This window comes from Mastigoproctus giganteus, chromosome 8 (genome assembly GCF_048544385.1).
Source record: "Mastigoproctus giganteus isolate SK-2022 chromosome 8, ASM4854438v1, whole genome shotgun sequence".
NCBI lineage: Eukaryota > Metazoa > Arthropoda > Arachnida > Uropygi > Thelyphonidae > Mastigoproctus > Mastigoproctus giganteus.
The window spans coordinates 229017635-229042473 of record NC_143582.1 but is presented as its reverse complement, the minus strand read 5'-3'; the positions used below and the strand labels follow the sequence as shown (position 1 = coordinate 229042473).

At 40.0% G+C, this 24839-nt stretch overlaps 1 protein-coding gene across 2 annotated transcripts in view; it reads right to left on the bottom strand.

The window, feature by feature from the left end:
• LOC150082399 (serine/threonine-protein kinase meng-po-like) overlaps positions 1-24839 on the bottom strand; it is a 90334-nt gene that overhangs the window by 10762 nt on the left and 54733 nt on the right. The gene's annotated exons all lie outside the window — the stretch shown is intronic.

Here is a 24839-nt window from a genome sequence, read left to right as displayed (position 1 = left end):
GATGCAAGAAAGCAAGCTTATGCAGCATCAGCCAAAAAACAAAAAAACTCCCATTTCATCCCTCCATTCGTTCCAAAAGCCTGTCCAGATCAGCCTTAAATTTATTTAGGCTATCAAAAGATGGAGGCCTGTTCCACCAATCAACTACCCGCTGGCTAAAGGCAAATTTCCACACATCTATTCTACAATTTGAATCTGTGCCCCCTCAGATTCTTAGTCTGAGCAAGAGGAAGAATCCCATCAGCATTCAGCTTGCTTAACCCATTCAAGACCTTACACACCTCAATCAGATCACTCGCAGGTGCCTACATTCCAGGCGCTGCAATTTACAGAACTTAAGCCTTTCTTGGTAAGAGCACCCTTTTGTTCCCCTCACTAATTTTGTCGTACTTCTTGGTACTCATTCTAGCAACTCTACATCCTTCCTAAAATGATGCTTCCCGAGCTGTAAACAGTACTATAGGGGTGGCCTGATCATTCCCTTGTATAACAGGATAATCACCTCCCTGCCCCTGCTAGCAAAATTCCTATATATCATTGACAATACACCATGAGCTACTCTTGCAGCCCGTCTGCACTGCTCAGAGAACTTCATATCTGCCTTCACAATTACCCCCAGGTCCCTTTCATTCTCTACCACTGTCAGTGTAGTACGACAGAGTTGATACGTTGCTCTCGGGTTGCTGTTTCCCATATGTGGTACTTTACATTTGTCAATATTAAACTTCATTTGCCACCTCTCAGCCCATCTGCTCAACCTTTCCAGATCCTGTTGCAGCAGCATAGTGTCAGTAGTGTCCTTGACAACCCTGCCAACCTTCTATCGTCTGCAAACTTGGACATTAAGCTTGATATACCATCATCAATATCATTTATAAATACAGAAAACAATAATGGACACAACGCTGAACCCTGAGGGATTCCACTAATAACATTAGTCCACGATGAGCAGTGTCCATTGATTACCACTCTCTGTCTTCTCCCTCTCAGCCACCCCTTTATCCATACCAGCAATTTGCCTCCAATGCCACACTGCTCCAATTTGTGCAGCAGTCTTCCATGTGCAACAGTATCAAAAGCCTTTCTAAGATCCAAGTATATAATATCAAAGTTATTCCCTGCATCCAGTTCTTTTGTGACTGCATCATAGTATCCAATCAAATTGGTCAGGCAAGACTTCACCTTAACAAAACCATGCTGTGTCCGAGCTATAACTGAAGTCTTGTCTAGATGATCCTGCAGTGCTTCTTTAACCAGTGCCTCCATTAATTTTCCTGGAACAGAAGTTAAACTCACAGGTCTATAATTACTTGTGTCAGCCTTTGATCCTCCTTTGTGAATTGGGGTTACATTTGCACATCTCCAGTCTGTGGGTACCTCCCCTGAATCCAAGGAAGCTCTCATAATTATGGCTAGGGGGTTTGCTTACTTCCTTTGCTGCCTCCTTTAATATAACTGGATAAACCCATCCACCCCAGGTGCCTTTCTTGTGTTTATCTTCAACAATTTCTCCTCCACTTTACTCTCAGTTATTAGAAAATCATCTAACTTTCTGCCAGAGTTGAATACACCTCTGGCATTCCCCTCGCTGAATAACTCCTCATGCGTGAATGTCGATGCAAAATATTCATTTAGTTTGTTAGTTACCTGAGCAGGATCATCAACAGTTGACCCATCAATATCAAGTGGACCAATCTGATTCATCCCCTTCCTTCTAGAGTTTACATAAGTAAAGAACTCTTTGCTGTTTTTCTTTGCATCCCTTGCCAAAGATTTCTCGTAATCTGCCTTCGCCTTCCTAACCTCCTTTGTAACTTGGTTACATATCAACTTGTATCTATCATAGGATTCTGTGTCACGTGTTAATTTATATGTATCCCATGCATTTTTCTTCTCTGCCATATGTCTCATTAGTTCATCTGACATCCATTTAGGCCTAAACCTTGAACAATATTTCTTAGTTGGTATGTAAAGCCTAGTAGCTCCCAAGATAAGTTCTTTGAATGTTTTCCATTTTGAATTTGCTGTTGGTAACATCATCAGTTGGTCCCACTGTATAGAATTTTACTGTCTCAGTCCATCGTAGTCGCCTTTACTAAAGCAATAACCCTTCCCTTTACCCCTGATGGTAGTTACCTCTTTGAGTAAATCCCACTTCAGCACACTGTGATCACTGCCACCTAGTGGTTCCTGTATCTCCAGATTCTTAATGCATGAAGAATTACTACTGATAATCAAATCAAGAGTATTACTCCCTCTAGTTGCCTCCCGAACATGCTGATGTAGAAAACAATCATCCAATAAATCCACAAAAGCCCTGCTAGTGTGTCCGTGACCAACCTACAAATTCCAGTCAATATTTAGGAAATTAAAATCCCCCATTATAAGACTCTGATTTACTGGCCCACTCTTTCCCTGTACAGTTTCTTATTATACTCATCAGAGTCATTAGGCCTATAGCACACTCCTACTCTCAATTTTGATCTCTAAATGCTTATGTCACACCAAACTGATTCGACACTGCACTGTCCAGCGATGTCGACTGGTTTCACTTCCTTGGATTTTATGTGTTTCTTAACCCCTCCCCCTTCCTATCCTGTCTATCCTTTCTGCAGACGTTGTACTCCCCATATTCCAGTTCTGCATCCCTTATATCTGTGTGACACCACGTCTCTGATATCCCAACAATATCTGCCTTTGATGTTTTGAGCAAAACCTCAAATTCATCAAATTTATTTACTAAACTCCTAGCATTGGTGTACACGCAAGTATATATGCACCTGTTCTTTTTCTTAGCTACCCTAACACAACCCATGTGTTTACTTGTACTCCAATGACTCCCGGCAGTCTCTGAAATATCCTGCATCTTATTTTCAAGACTGCGGCTCATTCCAATAGAAGCAGTGCAAGAATCTCTTTCACCTCTGCCAGTGGCTACTGTTAATCTATTAGTCTTTGTCTCCCCCCAAGCTAGCAGTTCTCCGACCCACCTAACACTGCCGCAATAGCATCAGCAAACATTCTTGCACCCTTTCTATTTAAGTGTATCCCATCCCTGTAGAAGCAGTCTCTCCTTTTATCAAGTACAGGCTGAAAAAAACCAGGCTGAAAGACCAGGCTGAAAAAAATTCTACCCCTTGAGCCTTGCACAATCTTTCTAGAGCCGAATTGATCGACAGGGCTCTCATCATATACTCCCTCCTATCGTGTCTGGACAGAATTGCAGACACTTTCAAATTCATCCCTAATTCCCGACTTTTGTTCAACAGTGACCTGTTCTTGTTCAGTAATTCCGCCGGTCTCCTACTCTTAATATCATTAGTGCCAACGTGTACAACTGTATCACCTTTTGTGCCCTTAAAAGGTGATATCCGCTCTACAACGTCATAAACCTTTGCCCCTGGCAGACATACCCTGGTCCTGTTCCACCTATCCTTTTTACAAAGCATGTTCCCCGTTTCCCTGACAATAGAGTCACCAACAACTACTATTTCCTGTGGGACCAGCGCATTCTGCCTTGGGGGTTGCCGTTGTGTTGCGTGATGACCAAGTGCAAGCTCTAGCATTGATGTGGGCAGCTGAGAGCTTGATGGGCCCCTCAATTTAGTTCCTTCGAGGGTATCCACCCTCATATAGGCGTATAACAACGCTGAGTTGTTGCGTGATTTCCTTACACTCCTTGCATCGCGCACACACACAAAGACATCCCCCATGGCAATATCATGTCCTGTACCTGAATGCTCCACAAACATCATGCAAGCAGTGCATTTTAAAAGGCTGTGATTCAGAAGCCAACTGCCCCCTCAGTTCTCCTCTGAGCCACAGCACTCCCATTAGCTTGAGCCTTTTGCTTTGCTGCTCTGGTCTGAGTCATGATTTCGATTTAATGTCAATAAAATTTCAATTTCAGTTCAAAATTATAACCCTGATATTGTATCTCAACACAGTTATAACGGTATATATATTTTTCAGTGTCAAGTGTTAATTATCTACGAGTTCCGTTTATATAACTTCCGTATCAGTTATGTATTAATTAATTATGTTACGTTTGTAATCTAAGTCGTTATATCTCATCAATGCCATCAATTCCTTGCCTACCAAATCTACGATTGGCCCCGACGGGTTTCCTATCTTTATTATAAAAATATGCAGTGCCTATATTGTTGATGTGCTGTTGCACATTTTCCAAAATATCTTGAGAGATGGAATCCTCCCCGAGAGATGGAATCACTACTTTGTGCGACCGGTGCCAAAAAAGAAGAATCCTAAGGTTTCTTCAGACTTTCGGCCTATATCCATAAGTTGTTCTCTTTTAAAGCTTTTTGAGAAAGCCATCTTTCCTGCTTTAACCCAACAGTGTTTTGCGCACAGGCCACCCCACCTTCATACCGTAGTACCAAGACGATCCACTACTACTAATCTGTTGGAGACTCTCTTCAGAATGCAGCACGCATTAAATGAAAAAGCCCAAATTGACATCATATTCCTTGACATAAAGGCAGCTTTCGATAATGTGTCACTACCTGCACTTGAAAACATATTGAAAGTTTATTTCCGCATTGAGGGCAAACTATTGCAGATCATCAAGACCATTTTGAAGCCAAGGCACCTCATTGTACAACACCAAGAATTCCGTGCAGAATACACCCTCACTTGGGGCATCCCTCAGGGAGGAGTTTTATCAGCTTTGCTGTTTGCTGCCGCCTTTTCTTAGAGCCTTTTCTGGCGCGAAATCAGAATTTTATTTCCTACGCCGATGATATAAAATATTTTGTTGTCTCTGACGAAGGATCTCTGGTGTCCGACGTCAATTTCCATGCCAACGTTAAGCTGAATGAACTGGAGACATACCTACGCAAAATCGGTTTGTGGCTAAACTCAGACAAGTCAGCACAACTAACAATAACTAATAAGAAGATAAAAAATGAAATCAAATTATCTATTAATGGAGCACAGATTAAGAAAGTTAACTCATACACCGACCTAGGAGTGACGTGGGACGAGGGCCTTACCTTCCAAAGGCACTTTCAGAACACGAGAACAAAAACTCTCGCTGCCATATGGGCTGTAAGACAGGAAATAACTGGGATTCGAAACCACCAGCTAGTAACCCAATATATCCAAAGATGTATCGTTCCTGTATCCTTATATGCTTCAAAGTCAAAGTATTCAAAGTATTTTATTATTTTCTGCGGGCTCCAGGGTTTCCCCTATCCGCCGCTGAAGAGTAACTGTACATTATTTACAATTTGTGGTTTTACAATACATCTTGATCCAGCATCTTCACAGGAATGATTACAAACATACTGTATAACCCTAACACTTGCAACTAAGTTATTACAATTTGTTGAAGGCACCAATTTCTGTATTAACCTTCACAACTTATACAACTATACAGATAGTTAGGACCTACCAGTTCGGTTACAATGAGATCCGATATATATCTTACAATTTTTACAATTTATGATTTACAATTTATGATTTACAATTTATACAATATATGACTTACAATTAATACAATGTAAGATTTACAATTTATACAATTTAAGATTTACAATTTATGTACCTTTTTACAAGCCGAAGTCCCAGGACACCGTCCACCCAACAGTGATCCTGGCACATCGACTTATATATTCTGAATGCTAATATTGCCTTCCGGCAATAAATACAAATACATTTCCTCATCAGAGGTCTTGTAACAATACGATTAATACCAAGGAGGCAACTATATACAATGGTAGTACACTTATTACATTACATAATTATTCTCAGCCGGCAAGTCCTTTCCTTCTGCGGAAAGCCTTGTCTGCAAAGTTAGCCAGTGCCTCATAATTTTCTTTACATTCTAAAAACTTGGTGAAGTTATTTACATCGTAAACTTCGGTCAATGCCTGAAGTTCAAATCGAATGTCTACATAATATCGACATTCTAAGATTATATGTTGGACTGTCTCCTCTGAGCCACATTTACAGAGAGGAGACGCAGCCAAACCCAGAGTAAATAACTTTGAGTTTAAGCTGCCATGCCCGGATAGAAGGAAAGTTAGGTGAAGACCCGGGTTAAACCAGGGCCAATGTTTTTTGTCAAATTCGGAAACTTGAGGTATAAAAAGGGTAGTAATTCTTCCAGTGTTGGCATTACTCCATTCGTTTTGCCATTCCTGGAGGAACTGGTTTCTTAATCTAGTGTTGTCTTCTTTCACTGGCACGTCTAGGTTAACAGAAAACTGGTTGAACTGTGCCGCAATACCCTTCCTTCTACAATACTGAAAGTAATTGTACAGCACTTCGTATTTAATTGGTAGTTTGCCGTTGATTACCTGTAATGCCGACGTTGAAACTGTGCGACAAGCTCTTGAAGTTGCAATCAGAAAGAAGCGCTGCGCTTGAGTCAAGATTTTTTCCACCATGACTCTGCGTATACTGGGGCCCCAAGCGCCCGCAGCATAACAGACAATAGGAATAAATATACATTTGTAGTACAGCTTGAGAGTAGAGGGTTTCAGACCCCAAGAACCTTTGGTAATTCTGATTATTTTGCCTGTCAAAGTCTTGATTTTGCTTAGTACGTATTTAGCATGGGTCATGAATTGAAGTTTGTTATCTAACATAATTCCTAGGTATTCCTTATATGCTTCGACAATTTGGTCCTCTGCTCCAAATACTTATATCAGGAAATTTCTCAGCCTGGAATACTGGTTGCTCCGGTGGTTAAATAGGATCGCCGGGAAGCCCTTCACAATTTCGAAATCCATACTGTACGCAAACTTGAACACAGTTCCGTGGATTCAGATGATCACAATTCAGATCACAATATTTAGATGCCCCTCAAATTGAAAATCTTGTAGTTATGCCCCGCCCTGGAGCCCGCCTTCACAACCCTCATAGTCTCCGAAGCGCTCTCCACCACACGGACGGATTAAAGCGGATGTTTCCTGCCAATACTCTGGAGCTGTTTAGAGACTCAAAATAGACCCGGACAGGTACTGCCACGAGAAAACTTACAGGAAGCTCATTGCAGCGGATCTCTATACGAAACTACAGATATGATGAAGAACGTAATTGAAGAAAGACTTCAAGTGCCCTCGAACTCATAAAAATCTTAAATGAACGATATATTATATTTCAAAAGATTCTTATAGGACTGAGGGTATTCCTTTTGTTCAGAGAATAAAAATGAGGACCAATTCATAGTGTAAATGACGATGTCAGTTTTCTATGTATGCACATTGTTTTGTAATTTTGTAATTTTTTCTATGTACATATATTGTTTTGTAATTTTTCTGTGAATGCATGATTTCTGTATGTAAGTAATTCTTCCTCTATGTTTATATATCTTATGTATTTGCTGATATTTAATCCTATGTTACACTCTAATAAGTGTATTTGGATGTATGTATGTGCCACACTCCTCGAAAATTTCTGTACAGGGGTGTTTCTTGAATAAACTGATGATAATAATAATAATAATATGTATTTAGTTAAAAGTACAATTTAATTGACAATGAAGTTTAACAAGATTAATAGATTTTACTAATTAATTGACAATATTATACTATGCTATACTAACGCTATCTAGTTCGGGATATAACGTTGTATCGTATAACGATGGCGGCAAGTTAGGAACGGTAAATCTATGGACACTTAAGTATTAATTTACTTCCAAATCTAGCTGTCTCAATTCAGAATAAACTAACGATCCTTACAAGGTCTATAAGCTATTTACAGAAAATAATTTGATGTAAAAAATATTCAAGAAATCGGCTAAATATGGTTAAAAAACTCGTTCAGTGGAGTGCAACTCGTAACACGCGGATTTGATATCCCTACCGATACTTTTATGCAATTACGAGGCCGAGTAAAGAATAAATACACCAGATTAATCAGAAAATAATGCTATACTACTAAATTTAAATCAAAAGTTTTAGAAAAACAATAATTTCAAATCAAAAAATAAGAAAAATCCACTTAGAGGCTTTGAACACGTCTGGCTCCTACTAGCTTCGTCAGCAGACTCATATGTATGTGTATATACTCATTTCGCTTGTCTGCGTACAACATACGTTGTATGCCTGTACACACCGCTGGGGAATTTGATATTACGTAGATGGATAGGATATTACGTAGAGAGTCCTAGGCCGGCTCCTCCCGGAGTCGACCCAGGACGCTCGGCTACCATAGGGTGTCGAATGCCCCGGCAAAATCAATTGAGATAGCTAGCACGTATTTTTTCTCATATTCTTGTGCTTGGGCAATTAGACTTTGGAGTGCATCAACTGTGGATCGACCTGGTTTGAATCCGTACTGGTTTGGTGAGGGTAAGTTTGCCTGTTGGTAGTTGTGATTTATTCTGGATAACAGTAGCCGTTCAAAACGTTTACTTAGTACTGTGAGTAGTCTGTAGGAAGATGGCTGTTCTGGTGGTTTGTTTGGATTCTTAATTATTAGTTTAACGTTGGGCATTTTCCAATCTAACTGCCTAGTTAATGCAATGGTCTAATAATGCTCATAACAGGCAGGCTTTGCCTTTACAGCGAATTACCCCGACATTGCACTACTTTCAAACAAATCGCCAAAAGGATTCTGGCTTTTATTTAAAACAAACCATCAGTTATGTGAGAGGAACTAGTAAATCCTGAAAGTGAGGTGGGGGGGATTATCTAGAAAGATAATCTCATTTTTAAGGTTAATAATAATATACGATTTCTGTTATTACCGATTAATATCTTTTGAGGTGGTCCAATTTATTTGAAAGTAGTGCAATATCAGGGCAACACCTTGTGAAGGCAAAATTTGTTCATTAAGACCATCGCAGCACTATCCTGCTGCAAAAACATCTGAAACGACAAGACATCCCTCCTAACTTTATGTAACTTCGATAAAATCAAGTACCATTGGTTAATTTATAATTTTGAATCTTTTAATTTTTTTTTTTTACACGAACTTCAGTGTATAACTTTAATGAAATTAAAGCCGTTGCCTCATAGCCTTAACTGCTTTGGCGCCTAACACATACACACCTAACCTATATTTCAAATAACCCGTGTTCTCCAAAGTTTGCCCAGTAGTATTAAGGGACCCAATGCACTCCACGAAAATACTCCCGACACTATTACACAGCCACTACTAGCTTGCATTATTGATATTTGGCATGATGGGTCCATAGACTCGTGCCCGCCGCGCTATTTCTGGTCTTTCCATTAGCATGACAAGAGCAGGAACGGAGATTTAAGAATAGACAACATTCTTCCAATCCCCCACTGACCAGTGATGATATTCCTGAGCAACTGTAACCATACATTTTTGTTTTTTTTGCTGACAGAAGTGCAAATAAACAAATATCCAATCAAAACTGATTTGGGTAATTCATTTCAAGACGAGAATATATTATCGTTTCATCAGGACACTAGGACCATTTCACAAGAACAGCAAATTATCAAATTAGATTCCTACAACTCCCACACTGCTGGCGGGTTGTAGGAGGATTGGAAATAGCACATCTACAGGCCAAAGTGAAAGATGGCTGCATATGTGGAGAAAGTTGGTGCCCACACTTCTGAAAACATTTTAAATATACAGTAACATTAACCAAGACCAATACAGGGCAGTTCAAGATTTATCTCAAAATTTGGAAGCATCCAGTATGAAAAGCGATTTTTGATAACAGTTATAAGTTCCTTCAGTTTTTAAATGACGTTGTATCTATAGGCAACCAAGGACCCTTTACCTTCCTTCCAATGTCGGAGGAAGGGATAGCTGTATTGACATTTATTGACATTGTGATATTTATGGTGTTTTCATGGCTATTTATATTGTGTGGTACGATAAGTAGTAATTCCTCGAAATTACCTTCGTGAACTGTTTGATCTTTGTGCTTCGGAACATTATTCATAAGAAAAATCTCCCTTTTCAGTTTTTCTGGATATAAATTTTGTTGGCATGTATTTTACCATTGTATGGTGGAGTTCTCGCTACTTGTACAATGGAACACCTTGTGAGGAGTGCATGTTTTACTTCAGTTTCTTCATCTAGCAAGTAAAGCAAGCCATAAAAGACACTCAGTTTACAGACATGATATTCTAACCAAAGAAGCGCTTATTCTAACCAACCAACTCAACTTACTTCGTAATCCTCAAATTACATAAACACTTCTGAGTTTCAAAAACCGGCGGTCATAAATATCGCGAAGATTATTGAAGGTTACAGTTTGAATTTTTGGGAGCGAGATCAGTATCTGTTTATATCGCATTCCTTATTGATCCTCTAGGAATTCCAGTAGTGAATTTCTGGTTACGCTCATCAAAGGAGCTTCGATATTTCGTGCAAATTATAAGTCAGGATAAACTGGTCTTTCCAAAAGCGGTAGCAATTCTTAAGTTAAGGATTTAATTTTAATTAAAGCACGAAAATTCAATCCAGCTTATTAATTCCTTTATGCATCATGTTTGCTGCAGTTTAGCAATATGTTTCTGTGGAGTTTGTACAGCCAATAACGAGCCTTAATGAAATAAGAGCCTACCTATATTGGGGAAACTGTCAAACACAATGCTAAAGGCAAACAAGCAGTTTTATGTTCCCTCATGTCGCTCTTGTAAACACCAGAAATTGCGTGTCGATGGAATCCTTCCAGAGAGACGCAGAAACATACACCAGGTGGCCCGATTTCTACGTCGCATATCGTTACGGTACGACTGAAATTCTCATCTGTTAGCAGAGCGAAGGTGTAAGGTCGCATTCTATTTATGCTTGTCCTCGGCTTCAAAATACTTTAAGGAAGAAGGTGTTTTCTCTCATGTCGTATACCTCTGCTACCGGGACAATCTTCTAAATATAATCACAAAGCCAAATTAGAAGTACGATTGTAAACAAAGTAAATTAAATCAAAAAGATAGAGGTTTATTTGCCCATAATGACCCAGTTCCTATTCCACATTAGTGCTTTAAGCCCACCATTTAATTTAAACATCACTGCGAAATTTTCATATCCTTTTAAATACTCCTCCTTAGATATTGAAATGCTTATTTTAAATGACAGCTAAATACTTCTTTAATCTTTAAAGTGAAAAAAGGCAAACCATCAAGGTTATGTGGTTCTCCCAGAAATGGCATAATTGCTTTTTAACAATGCATGGGCCGTTAGCTGGGAAGCAACGGATACTACAACATCCGCCCACAGATTTCCGTAATGGCTTTGGAACTTCAACACCCACTACTCTCTTCCGCTCAGGCACTTAATGAGAGCTACGCAGCAGACCATAACAATTCTCTTTTTCTTGAGCTCGTGGATTGCCGAGATCTTGATGGTTAGTGATTTAGGACGTCATGGTTTACTAAAAAAAGAGAAGGAAATCGTCTCTTGCAGTTTGCATTTGGAGATTTTTTATCTCCAAGAATTTGCGCCAGTCATCAGTGGGTCACATCAGTGGGATTCCTTGGATTAGGTCAATATTTCGGAAATGTTCAAATTGTGCTTTATGTTATTAAGGACACAGTCCAAATACACGGATAACAATTTTCCATTTCTTTTTTGTGCCACTAATGTTTATCCCCCTCCCAGCGACCATTGGCAAGTTTAATGATGATTTCTTGTTTTATAGAACACAAATAAAAATTACTTTCGAAATTCGAGATAGGAATTATTGAAAAAAAAAAAAGTAGTCGCTGTGTCTCAGTTACCCATTGGTGTAAACCATCATATTTTCACGGGCCTCCAACTGCTGTGACGCATGTACGATCTAAACGGTGTTCTGTTGCTATGGCAACGCTGGCGCCGATACTTAATGTTACCTTCGTTTTGACTGCGTTCATGCGAAATGCCACGAGGTGAAAGCGAACGATACTCGAGAGGCGATTGCAAAGATATGCTCAAGGGATTCAATTGATATGATAATCACGTGGTTGGCTTCCTGATTTTTTTAAACGTGTCTTTCTATGAAAGTGCGAAATCAAAGTCCTGAGCATCAGCAGATGATCCGTAAATTGGCAAAAAACAGAAGAACCAAGACAAACTCCATTTATTATCCCTTTATAATTTTACGTGCCTTTAAAGGCACCAATCTCTGTGCGACATTAAAATAACCTACAGCATTCTAAAAATACTCATTCTAAACAAATGTGACATCCAGGGCTGGATTAAAATCTTAGTAGGTCCTAGGTCCTAGGAATTATATTGGGAATCAGACTGTTAGATAAGAAGAGAAACACATGGATTAGGCAGCAAACTCAAGTAAAGGACATTCTTATCAAAACTAAAGAACTAAAATGGTCTTGGGCAGGACACATAGCTAGAAGACATGATGACAGATGGACTAAGAAAATAACAGAATGGTACCCAAGAGGAGCTAGAAGAAAACCTGGAAGACAAAGGCGGAGATGGATAGATGAAATTCATGAGTTTTTGAGTAGTAAATGGATGGCCAGTGCTCAAAACAGAAGGAACTGCAAAGTTGCTGGAGAGGCCTTCATCCTGCAGTGGATTGAAAATGGCCGATGATGATGATGAGGTCCTAGGAACTCTCGTATAAAGTCAAAAAGGTTAAACTGTAATTACTTGTAAATAGTTGCATTATATAAAATTTATAGGTCCATAACAGGTATCCAACATTTGTAGAAGTATTATTATAATAAAAGCTTTTATGCATTAATTCAATTAAAGTAAATTATCGCTGGACGTTTTATATGCCCTGTCTTCCCCAATGGATGGGACAGTTTTACTTTTGTACACGTTGCCTTTCAACAAGCCCCGCCTTCAAATATTTTGGAAATAAATTGTGTATTAAATTCCAGTTCTGTATGTCTCCATCAACTATATTTTCGAAGCAGAAATGTCCAATCACTTGGCGATGACACACCATACAACAGTTTTTGAGGATATTATGGGGTTTCATGAAAAACGTAACGATTCTCATTCCCCGCTATTTTTACTATTGACATAACTCGAATGGAACCAAGCTTGACCAATGAAGAAAACACAATCCAAAATGTCAATTCCATTATAATCAATGAAAACTATTTTAACAACCCCTTGAGTATTTAAACAAGACAGACCCGTTTTTGATGCGAGGTTTCTCAGTGATTTTTATTCTACAGAAATAAACGTTAACATCTTCAAGTTTTTCTTTGCTCAGCAACGAAGTAGTTGATTTATTTATCACCGATGAATCTGGAATTTTTTTCTTAAAATTCGATCTTGAGGTTTTGAACAAAAGTTTTGTTCGATTATAAACACACCTTCAGACACCGTCAGATGTCATGTCATGATGGCTTCTTCACGAACAAATCGGTATGGTTAAGTTTGTGAAAGTGTAACCTCACAGCCATTTTTCTGCATGTGGGAGGTATACAGTGTTGCCACGAATGTCATTTTCTAAGAATTGTGTATGGTCGCTACCAAAATGAGAGAGAGTTCTTTCATTTTTGGTTACGCGAATTTTGAATCACCTGTGACAGGTTTTCACCTAGCAGGTGAAAATAAAAATTCGGCCTTCCCCAGGTTACTGAACGTACTCCACATGATCTAAACTACACCAAACCGGTCGGCCGGCCTTCTCACAGTGGCAGACCTAGCGGTATAGTAATACCCATTCACCAGGCTCTCCGTAAGACAGTACGTGGTTCCCTCTTTTGGGGTACGATCTATCAGTCTTTGAAAATGGTCTTATTGTTGGTGCACGTTTAGTGGAAGGCACTATTCAAGAAACGGAAGACAACTGATTTCTTAAAACCATCCAATGACTGGAAAGCAAGCGGTTCTTCCAATCTCAAAGGTGTGGCAGAAAACATTTCAACAGGGAAGCCGTCGTACTGTAAGGAAGACTGTACAGAAAACCAGGACATCCAGTGTGCAGCAAATAGCATCTGAATTCAACCAAGCTCAGAACTTCCCTATTTCAGCCCGTACAATGCGCAGGAACTTGAAGAAATTGGATATCGGCAGTCGCCTGCCTGTTCGGAAACCACCTGTTTCAGAGAAAAACAGAAAAGTCCGCTTGCAAATTTTTATGATTTCACGTTAGTGCAGAGAACGCCGTGATTGGACAGTGGAACAATGGAAGAAAGTCATGTGATCAGACGATTGACGACACATTTTGTTTTGCACTGATGGTAGACAGAGAGTGTGGTGAGAGAACCTAAACAAGCGATGAACCCTGCTTGCCTTATTAAGACAACCTAAGCATCTGGGTTGAGCTAATTAGTATTTGGCAGACCACATGGGACACCACCCCACTTGAAGCTGCCACAAGAAGATTCTTCCCTGATGTGACCTTCTTGCTCTCCAAATCGGTTAAAACCTGATTCTCCTTAACTTGTATTCATGTATTCATGTGAAGAGGTGCGGTTCCCAGGGTTCTCCAATTGACCGCAGTGTATCATATTTTGGAGAGGCAATAAGCCAAAGCTGGCCATTATTATTTCATGTGTTGTTGTTATGTCGGTGTAAAGTGAGCTTTCTGTTGTAATGAGGCGAGCAGCGCCGGGTCTTAGTAAATGGGAAGCAGCAACACCTGGTTGCCGCATCCCACCGTCCATCCCTGCCAGAGGAGGCGGCCAGGATCTACAAAGAAAAAAAAAACATCTTGCCCACTTCCACCTGAACAAGCCAAGTGGATGGGAAAAGTGGAAAGGAAATGGGATCAGTGAGGATATGTATTTGGATTATGCACCTAAATTACAAAGGGAAATCTTAACTAATAAAACTCTTAATTATTAAACCACAAGGTTCAAACAGCAATATATACGAAATAAATCAGTTATATATACAAAATACGTAAAAATGTGGTCATGACGTGAATTAAAGTACAAATTATATGGATAATAGTATTAATACACATATGAAATAAAAATTCAAGTTAATAAGTATATACAGAGATATAATACAAGAATATACACAACAGCTCAGAACAGTTGGGAAAATTAAATTGTGAAACAGCTCAAAGTAGCAACTGATTTGCACAAGGGGGTTAGAAAGAAGATCGAAAGAAGATTTAAAAAGGGTGAGGCAGGAGCAACAAGCGAAAATAAAGTAAAAGAAAACAATCAATCATATTGGAACCATTGCCATTCAGAATGATGCATATTTTACAATTTATATATTACATTTCTTAGATTTAATATCAAGACAAGAAGTGTCACTCATTTAAATATCTGTGCAACTAACATATGAACATATCAACATGTGATCTGTCAGCATACAAAGACAAAAAATGAAACGGAGGCTTCCAAAAGGTGAAAGTTCTCAGTTCACATAAACTATTAACTATTAATATATTAACAAGAAAACTATTAGCAAACAAAAACAGTAAATGAAAACAGAAGCTTTCAAGAGGTGAAAGTTCTCAGTTCTCAAAATAGTAAGAGGCTTCCAAAAGTGAAAGTTCTCAAACTTTAAAAGGTGGTAAGGATCTCACGGAAGAAATTTCATTATTAGTGAGGGAGTATTGAGGCACGAATAACACTTCTTCTTTTGAAGGCCCTGTTGGCATAAGAATTAAACAGAATAAGCAAACTCAGTTTGAACAATCAGTTCCTTGTTTTCAATAGAGAAGTTTGGAATGGCACAACGTAAATCAAGTCTCAGGTCACAATAGGAAGGGCAGTCAAAAAGGACATGATCTGCAGTTTCAGTAGCACCACGATAACATAGCGGTGTGTCCGAAAGACCAAACAAGAAGGGTTTGGAGTTTAAGCTCCCATGTTCAGTAAGGAGAAAAGTAGCAGAGAGGCTAGGAGATAACCAAAGCGTTTCTTTCTTCTGAAATTCCTTGGCAATGGGGAAGTAACCTCTAGTAGCAGCACCAACAGAAGAATTAGATCAATCCTGTTGCCACAAATTATTAAAATGTACTCTGATCCTCTTCTTTTCAGAGGAAAAATCTTCATCAAGATTCAAGGTAAAACCACAAATGGTAGCGGGATAACGTATTTTTAGATGAGGTGCTCCTTGACTATTTTATTATATTATATTAGGCCACCCAAATATTTAAATTCATCTGCCGTGCATTATGTCTCTAAATTGCGTGTGTTCTATGGTCGATTTGCCTGTTTTGCTGGACGAAAAACTCCCAGTTTCTGGGGGGAAAAACCTTGCTATCTACGCCTAAGACCGACTAACTCAGCCACGGAGTGAAAAAAGCCCATTACAGTTCCTCACATCATCGACGGGATTCGAACCCGGGCCTTTTCCACCCGGTGTGGGGAGGACGGTGACGATACCACTGTGCTACCGCGCAGACAAGGTGCTCCTTAACTATGGAAACTTCCTTTCTGGTAACTGGACATGGCTCTCTCAATCAAAAACTTTATCAGTTTGGCTTGCATAACACAGATCTCTGCCGTTGCGGGAATACAGAAGATTGGAGTCACTTGCTCTTTAACTGTGCAATCTGCAACGATTTTATGGTGAAGCTCCGAACTGACGTTCCAGATCTCTCTCTAAGGCGGGAGGAGGTTCTTCTGCAGAATAAGAACCATCTTTCAGCTCTTCAGAACTTTTCCTCCGAGGTGTTTGCTCGCAGAAAGAGAATCAACGGTGGAGTAGCGAACCGAAATAGTCCATAAATATATAAATATACCTGTGTGAGCGGGGAAACAGTTTGCTTCTCTGCTATCCTGGATATGTACTTTCAGAGGACACTCAGAGATTTCTGTCTAGTGCTGGCACCAAAATTAGCTATATTTTTTTCTATGGTTCGCGTACACAAGAATTGTCATTGCACCGATCCTAAAGGTCATCAGTTCGATTTCTGAATTATCCTAGATACAAGAATACTTATTGAAGACTACTTTCTTTTTTATTATTATTCTTAACCAGCACCTTTTTTTTTTGTTTTGTTAATCAGCACCAGTCTTTTTTTTTATTCTTATATTAATTAATTTATATATATATATATATATATATATATATATATATATATATATATATATATATATATATATTGTTCTATTTTTTTATCACAACTAGCAGAAATGTATTATTATTTTTATTTGTTTATTTTATTTCCCTTCTAACCAACGCTACTGGCTTTTATTTTTATTTATTTATTTTTTCCTCTTATTTTACTATATTTTATTTTATTCTCTTTTCTTTCATAACTAGCACCATGGGTTGGGTTTTTTTTCCACTCTCTCTCTCTCTCTCTCTCTCTCTCTCTCTCTCTCTCTCTTTTCCTCTGGAATGGGCCCAGAGGATCCTGGCCCACCTTTTTGCAACATCAGGTGAGTCAGAATATCGAACTGAGACACTACGAGCACAACTGGGACTGGCCCACCTTCCCGTGGTGTGGATGAGTACCCAGAATCATCTGTACAGGTAACTGATGCTCCTTGGTAGCCAAGAGGCCAGAACAGAACAACAGAACACACACATAGAATGCACGCAAACCTACACCAACATATTTCTGGCACTTTTGCAGTTTACTCTGTTCTTCACAGAGACACGAGGCGGAGTTGAACAGACGTTCCAGGGGCCGCCCTATACATATACACATGTCCACATTATCTAAACATGGCGAATCATCCATCAGCCTCTGGCCATCATACCTCAAATGCCAATGTACTATATAAAATAATAACAATAATCCATTTGACAGTTCTGTACATCTATTCTGTGAGTTTGAAGAATTATAAGAACAAATAAATAAATATTCTCCAAATATTAACATTTCCACATCTCTCATCCTGGCTTCTTCCTTGTCACCTGATTCTAGTCTTCTTCCTTATTCTATTGACATATTGCCAAAGACAACCAGGAGACCCACATATCCAGGCCAGCTTTCGTATGTGCAACAAAGCAAGACCATTCCTTCAGGGTTGTCAGAAACCTGCATCAATAAATTTTCAAGGCAGTTTGGAGGATGCGTCACCCAGACAGATGGTTCTGGGAAAAAAATCATCAGCGCTTGGAGAGCGGATCATAGCTTACTGTAATGAATTTGGCAAACTCGGAATTTTCTGTTGGTCTTGGAAGTTTCCGTAGGTTTCGACACCCCCACGTGTCTTTTTTCACTTTCTGACGGGATCAATCCGTTATTCAAGCCATCTGTCAAAGTCTCGTGTTCTAAAAATGGATTTCGGAGCTTCAGGAAAATCTGAAAAAATAAACGATTCTCTAAAAAATGTAAACTGATCTTGAATTTAAAAATCTGTTTATTTGGTAAACATCCAGAGCCGGTGTTTCAATATTTACTTTATACCCAGCAAATCTGGTGGTTTGTTAAGTTTCGTGTGGAAAGATTCGCTGCCTTGTTTCCGCTACATTTATGACCCTCCCAAAGTTCGACTAATCTTCGCACGATGGATGGATTACAAGAGCACAAGGGTGAATGTGTACGATGCCGAATTTGTTGTGCCCCTGCAAGGAAATAAATTATTGTTTTCTTGGGCGCTCTGCCAAAGGTTTGTACGAAATTGTTGTAGTAAACCTGGCACAGATTCAGCACCTTACACCTCGACAACGCACTCATAAGTACTTGGTTCTATTTTTAACGTCCCCTTTCTCGCTTTATTTTTTTAATCAGAATCGCTAGGACGTGGCTTACAGAAATGTGACAATCAGGACGTAAAATTAATCAGTGTCTAGCCATCCGTTTTGTATCTTTACGTTGTGGTATTTACAGTTCTAAGAGAAAATAAGTTTAGTAAACCAAGGCTGTAATTCGAAAAAAAAATAATAAAAGTATTTTTTATTATTATCTCTTGTTTTTTTTTTTTATTCCGCGACGGGTACTAGTACGTGCGCGAGGTGGTTGTTATGTCTGGTTACTATTATTGGTCGAGGAACTCTCAGGTGTTCAGCATCGCTGCTTTCCGGAGTTCCATGTTATGTTCTCTGGGGGAGGGGGGCTATCGTCACGTGGTTCTTATGGAGACTCTTCGGCACCATGCCGATGGTTGACATTATCACCAGGATGGCCATTATTTGTTCCATATGCCACATATCTTTGACTTCCTGTCTTAAGTCTGACTATTTCCTGATTTTTTCTTCGTACGTTTGCTGAAGGTTGATGGTGTTGGGCACCGCGATGTCGATTAAGCAGGTAGCCATTTCCTTCTTGTCGATGAGGGTTATGTCTGGTCTGTTGTCTTGTCCATCATTATGACACATTCCCAGTATAGTCTGTAAGTAGCGGCCTCTAATAATACATTAAACTTTCTTTGATGAGCTGGTATTTTTGCGCTAGCTTCTGATGTATTATCCTGGACACCTGGTTGTGTTTGTGAGTGTAATCTGTCTTGGTGATCGACATGTGTCATCTGTTATTCCGGGGTCCTTAGCGATGTATTTCCTGTAGTTCCTAGTGTTGATTACCTGGTCTTGGATGGCGAGCATAAATCCTTCGATCTCAGGGAAGGGCCTCCCTCTCGTAACTCAAACTTTGGAAGCAATCGTATCTATGTAGTTTTGGCGGAGGTATTTGTAGTATCGGCAATGGAGTTCTTCTTCGCCCATCTTTCTGTCTTTGTTTCTTCTGTCTGTGTGAGTATGGTCTCCTTGTTGAGTGTTGTGTGCCGTTTGTCTATCTTTCTTATGACTTGATAGATTGGTGCTGCGTTTTCCTGGAAATAATCACACAGGTTCTTAATCGCCTTCTTCTCTTGTTCAATGAGGTCAGTCAATCCCCTCCTTTCCTTCTTTAAGGGCTATGGTCAGTATCGCGATGGCCGACTTCGGGTGGTTATCATTATCCTGGTCGATCTCATAATCTCCTCCAGCTCGGTGTTGGTCAAAGCTATGATCCCGAAGGAGTACGTTAGTACTGGGACAGCGTAAGTGTTTATGGTGTGACCATGTTCCCGCCATTCAGCTTGGATTTTAGCAGGCTTCTCAGTTTCTGATGATTTCGCAGTCAGGCGAACTTGATCTTCTTGTGTTCTAACTGGTGGGCCTGCATCATCCGCAGATATATGTATGTCTCTCGCTCTGTCATGGCTTCAATCTTTTCACCGGTCTTTTTTTTTTTTTTTTTTTGTTTTTTTTTTATGAGAACCCCAAACACGAGAGGTATTATAACCTATAGTACTTAGTACCGTGCTTGGGTTGGAGGTTGAGAAGACGAAAGAAGATATTTGTTGATATTGGACTTGAACTTCTGTAGATTGTAATTTTCAGGAAATACGTATGAAGGAAGGTTGTTCCAGAAAACGGCAGTTGAATGAATAAATGACGAAGATGAAAAGTTGGTTCTGTGGGTTTGAAGCTGGACAGTAAATGGATGTTGGCTGGTGGCGGCACGTGTTCGGACTGTTTTGAAAGAGAGAGCGGGAATTATAGAAGCCAATTCAGAAGAACAGTGCCCATGGAAGTATCTGTAGAAGAGGCATGCAGCAGAAACAGTGCGTCTATGAGAAAGCGAGTGGAGAGACTCTGTTAGAGATGAATCATTAATTAACCTAACTGCCCTCTTCTGAATGGAATCAAGAAGCCTGAGAGAGGTTTTGGGGGCACCACCCCAGATGTGGGAACAATATTCCATGGCAGGGCGGATTTGCGATTTATACAGAGTGAGCAGCTGTTTGGAAGAAAAGTAACGCCGAGAGCGAAAGAGAAAACCAAGTTTTTTAGATGCAGAGGAAGCAATATTTGTAATGTGCTTGTGCCAAGAGAGATTAGAAGTCAGGGTAACCCCCAAAAGAGATATATCATTTTGCCTAGAAATTGGAGTGTCACTAAAGATAAGCATAGGAGCAGAAGAATCCTTTTTGCGAGATATAAGACAAGATTGAGTTTTAGAAGGGTTGAAATCAACTAAGTTGTCTTTGCCCCACTGGAGAATTACCTGAAGATCGGCATTTAAGGAATTGGCAGCAGATTTTCGAAAACTTGAAGCTGATTGAGCTGGACAAGGTTTCTCAAAATGGAAAGTTGAATGCAATGTGCTATCATCGGCAAAACTATGGATAGGATTTCCAGTCAATGGAAGAAGGTCATTGATATACAAGAGGAAAAGAGTGGGGGAAAGAACTGAACCTTGGGGGACACCGGCATTAGTGGAGAAGTTAGAAGACAGAGAGCCATCTACCATCACCCTCAGTGAGCGATCAGAGAGAAAACTGGATAACCAATTACTAAAAACAGTTGGCAAACCATAAGATGGAAGCTTGTTTAGAAGACCTTTATGCCAAACACGATCAAAAGCCTTTGAGATGTCAAGAGCAACTACTTGTGTTTTACCGAACCTTTCCATTGAATTAGTCCATAAATGGGTAACATAAGCCAGAATATCACCAGTGGATCGACACTGACGGAATCCATACTGGCGATCGTTGATCAGACGGAAGGTTTCTAGGTAGTTTAAGAGTTGGTGGTTAATTGATTTCTCCATTACTTTAGAAAGAGTAGAAGTAATTGCAATGGGACGATAATTGGATGGGAGGGATTTGTCACCCTTTTTAGGAACTGGCTGGATATGAGCAAATTTCCAAGCAGAAGGAAAAACACCTTTGGAATAAGAAAGTGAAAAAAGGCGGCAAAGAATAGGAGTAAGTTCAGGAGCACAGGTTTTGAGAACAAGTGGAGAAATACCATCAGGACCTGGAGCTTTCTTAGCATCAAGATTCATCAAAATCCTTCTGATATCCTTTTGACGGAAGACCACAGGAGGCATTGAATGGAGCGTGTTAGGAATGGTGGGAGGTGTTTTACCAAGATCATTAATACATGAGCTCAAAGAAAAATGGGATGCTAGCAGGTCAGCTTTATCCTTGGCTGAAGTGACAACTGAACCATCTGGTTTGGACAGAGGTGGGAGCAGAGATGGGCAAAAGTTGCGGCCAATAGCTTTGGCAAGAGACCAGAATGCTCGGCTGCCATTAGGGCAAGAAGCAAGTTTTCTACTCTTAGCCTGTTCAAACTCTAGTTTGGATTGATTAATAACTGCTTTACAATTGTTGCGAGCTTTGGTGTAGGCAGAAAATGAAACTGAAGAATTAGAAACAAGCCAATTACGATATGCAACGTTCTTCTCTTGAACAGCCTTAGCACATTTATTGGAAAACCAAGGTTTAGATAAAGGACGAGATTTTAAAGTGGAGTGTGGGATAAAGGATTCCATTCCTGCAAGAATAATTTCACTGACACGATCTGAGCAAATGTTGACATCAGAAGTTTGGAAACAGTAATCAGACCAAGGAAAAGAAGAAAAGAAGTCTCGCAGGTCATCCCATTTTGCATTCTTGTAATGCCAAACAATACGAGGTTGGGAATAGCCATGAGATAAAGGTTCCATTGGAGAAGAGGCAATCACCAAGTTGTGATCTGAAGTGCCTAAAGGACCTCTCACTTCAACCTTGTACTTAGAAGGGTTGTTTGTGAGAAAAAGATCAAGCGTATTGGCTGTATGATTAGGATTGTCCGGTATTCTTGTAGGTAAATGAACAATCTGTGCTAGGTCATTAGTAATTGCAAAAGCCTCAGCATCTCGACCTGCTGGGTCGGTGTGACTAGAAAACGGAAGCCTGCTGGAGTTGTGAACGTTAAAATCACCAAGGAAAATTACCTCACTGTTAGGAAAGTTGGACTGGAGAAAGTCAAGTTGCAAAGAGAGGAAGTCAAAGAGCTCCAAGTGATTAGTGGAGTTGGGAGAACGGTAGAGACAACAGATGAATTTTACACAATGAGGCAGAGAGATTTTAAGCCAGAGAAGATCAAAGAGAGGAGATTCCAAATTGCCAAGTCTCTGACAGGGAATATCAGAACGGACATATGCACAAGTACCACCTTTGAGGCGAAAGGAATCATACAGCAAATAATTTGGACATCTGAGATGAGCAGTAGTTGAATCAACTGATAACTGAGATTCAGTCAGAAAAAGTACATGGGGTTTGGAAGACTGCAAGTGGAAATGGACATCGTTGAGATTAGAATTGAGACCACGTATATTTGTGAAATGAATTAGGAAGTCCTTGGGAGGTTTAGATCTTTTCGCAGATAAGCTTGCTCTATTATTTTGACAATTCATGGTGTATTCAATAGTAAGAAAAAGTGGGTGGGACATGCTGTATGATGTAATGAAATTTTTGGATATGGCGTACATGTGGTAAGAATATACCCAGATCCTTGACATAACGTGGCCTCGACAATGCTCCCCGCATACACACTACTCGGACTCCCTCCAGTCACTATCTGGCAGAGTAGAGGTAGCAAGATTATACACTAGCTGATCCGGAAGCTTCCTAGAGAGTTACCAATAGGTTCAGTCCGGTGTACTAACTAGCGGCCGGCCTGCGAACACCGTTTTAGAGCTGTACCCTCGAAATGTAAGGAATATTGGATCTCGCCACGACATTCATCATAACCTCAAAAATCATCAATCATACTGCATGATGGAAGAGATAGGGAAGGGTTGGCCGGAACTTAGCTCTAGAGACTAAACATTGGTTCCACCACTTCAAGCCTCCAATAAGCAAAGTGGTGGTTTTTCACCGGTTGATGAGAGTCATCTACCACCTAGTACTGCCTGGTAACATAGAGGGGCGGCGTTCCTCCATGTGGTGTGGGCGCCACACCTCGACCTCTGCTTACGTTGGTTCACACCTGGGTGGTCACCCACCATGTACTTGTGCATGGAGGTTATACCCAGGATTACTAACAGTCCCACCATCGTGAAGGTGCAAGCAGAGGATTTGGCTGTCATAGACCGTCCGGACTTCGCCGAAATTGGGTCCACTTTGACTTGAGTGTCACCCGAATATCAGTTCCATCAGCGTTTTAGACTCACAGGTAGCAAGAACAGCTTGTCTGGCATATCTGAGAGAATGTCTGTGACAGCCTCAAGGACCCTTTAGCTGGTAGTTTCGTCCGAATGGGTGTCTTTGGTGTAATCCATGGGTGCTGAACTCTTCAGTGATCCAGAGTATCTGTTGGGGTTAATTCTCAGTTGCGGCATAGACTTTGATGTCATCCATATATATCAGGTGAGAGAGGAGGGTGTACAGGTTATTCCTTTCTAGATCTATCCAGAAGGCACAGCTGTTATGGCTATCGCTGCTCCACAGGTTTCCCCCAGAACTCCTCGAGTACCTTCTGGTTGAGATCATGATTTACGTCAGGAAGGTATTTTTGGTAAGTTTTCCTTTTTCCGAATCAGTTCATCACTGTTGCGAAGTATTCATAATTCTTTAAGCCGATCTACAGCAATATCAAGGACAAAGCCTGGAAAGAGGAAAATCTACCACACAAATAGCACAATGAACCTCAATAAGCCAATAGTAAGCATAAGGGACTTTTGTCTGTAATGACCGCGAATGTAATATTTGCAGAACTGTATGCAAATATGGAGAACTGGAAGTAGTCGTTGTTGGGTTATAGGAGCACCAGCGACTAAGGCTATATTTCTCCGTCCATAATGTTTGTGAATTGCGTGTGTTCTGAGGTCGATTTTCTGTTTTGCTGGACGAGAAAACCATAGTTTCCGGGAGAAAAACCATGCTACCCTTCGCCTGAGACAGAATAACTCAGCCACGTTGTGAAAAAGGTACATAAAAATTCTTCTCGTCATCGATGGGATTCGAATTCAGGTATTTTCCACCTTGTGTGGGAGGATAGCGATACAACCAACTGCGCTATATTTTTTTTCTTCAATGCAAATTTCTTTGCAATCAGCGAAGAGTTTTACATGGATACCTAATGCAATATCCATAACAGCAACAATGCTAGGGATTTAACATAAAAAGGAACCAAAACAGGAAAAATTACATAAAACAAATTATTAACAAGAAAATTAAAAAAACATTTTTTTTTCATGCAATACAGAACACGAAGATGGCAGTCACTTAGCTGATGACGAAAGCTGTTTCTGATGATGCGTCTTCTGTAGGATTTGTTCTCTGTGAATTTTTTGTAGT